Here is a 1,851-nt window from a genome sequence, read left to right as displayed (position 1 = left end):
CATGTTGGGAGGTATCAAATAAGTAGCTTTAAATTCAGAACTTTCATTAATTAAAAAATTAAGTAAGTACTATAATTTCAAACATACTCGTATGTAGTAGTCAAACTACATTTGGATTTTGAAGAGAAACATTAAACATATTCTTCATCTCCATCGATCAATATTGAGAAATTCGCAAAGAAAGCTCCTTCTGCTTTTCTGTTACATTTCACAAAATATTTTTTACCGCAAAACAATCGAAATTAAAATGCTATTTGTGTGGTCACATACAAAATAAAATTTCAAAAGTTTACAATTATTAATGGAAATTAATTCTGTCACCCACTTCGAACATTTTAAAAGCACATACTTTCCAATGCATTGAAATTGAAATTTCATTTATTATCGATAGTATAAAACATTGTAAATATTGTAAATTTCTATAACTGTCCTCCAATTGGATTTGTATACAATCAAAGGTAGTTTTGTCAAGTTGAACATGTGCCTGCTGAAAAATGCTCTTATTTGTGAAAGAATACTAATGATTGCTTTCGCCTGTTGCAATTGCCTGTCCAAACAGTTGATATAAAATTATCGTAGCATAACGACAAAAGCTCTTATATGTAAAAAAGCTTGGTGAAGTGAGTGTAGAGGAAGGGAGCGACGAATTCTACTTCATCCCGGGCGCCGAAATCTCTAGCTACGGCTCTGATTGACAGCGTCCAAGGGTGCCCCCAAAATTTTTAAAAATTCTGATAACATTTTCACCCTAAAAAATTTTTAAAAAATGACATGAGTCACTTATATAATTCATGGACCGTTTTGAACATGTTGAGAGAGAGTCTATCATAAAAGTTTCGGTGGGGTCCCCTCGCATTTCCCGCTCGAGGGCCCCCTTTGGTCTTAATCCGGTCCTGTATATTTTCTATACGGAAAACAGCGGTGCTGTAAAATATAAATTACTATTTAATTTCAAGTTACGGCATCATTTGAGATTTCAATTTAGCTTAATCCCTCAATATTAGCAAAAGTATTAAGCAGATTGGGAAATCAGGAACCTTTCAAGGGTTGAATTACGAAAAATGTGAAAGGCTGTTTTCGCAACATCATGGGCTGGCAATGCTGGTCTGGGATTAGCTGACTATATTGCCGGTACTCGATGTGTTATCGTCCTTCATTCCCATACTCCCGTATGCGAGGCATGCATGACGCGTGCCTTTTTGTTCATATACCGCTACTTACGATACAAAGCAGAGGGCCCACTAAAAAATTCACCTTCCAGGGCAGGCCGGTAGCCAGCCCAAAATGTAGGTGCCCGATCTAATTATATTATAATTTATCACCATATTATACTTCATTTGCAAGCCTACCGTGAAAATTTTAGGAGGTAAGCAAGAATTTAGGGAGGCGTCCCCCTAGACCCCCTTGGGTCGGGCCTGGTCCAGGGTCCACCGGGAAATTTTCCCGTCTGGCCAGTACGGCCCTGCCTTCAACTAGCAGGCGAATTAGTCGAAGTCCTGTTTTTACACAATCGACTGAAAGTTCACCACAAATCGACTAAGTGAAAACGTCCTTTATAGCACACATACATCAACTGTAATATTTCATTTATAGCACTCGATCTGGGTCGACTCGGTGCGCATAAATTTGATTCAGTATGAATGCTGATGACATCACATACCAGAGTGGGTTCACATTGACGAAAACATGCAGACTTGGGTCAACCCGGTCTGAGGTTTTAGTGAAAAAGGCACTGGTACGGAACGAAGGATCCTCAATTCTTTATAAAAGAAATCTTAGATCTCCCCCCCCCCAAATAAAAAACTACTTTTACTCTGCTTTCTGGCTTTTGTTACTGTTTCTGTCTACTCC

This window comes from Thermobia domestica, chromosome 14 (genome assembly GCF_964235325.1).
Source record: "Thermobia domestica chromosome 14, izTheDome1.hap1.1, whole genome shotgun sequence".
Classification (NCBI taxonomy): Eukaryota; Metazoa; Arthropoda; class Insecta; order Zygentoma; family Lepismatidae; genus Thermobia; species Thermobia domestica.
The sequence above is the reverse complement of the archived record's forward strand: the minus strand, read 5'-3'. Positions refer to the sequence as shown.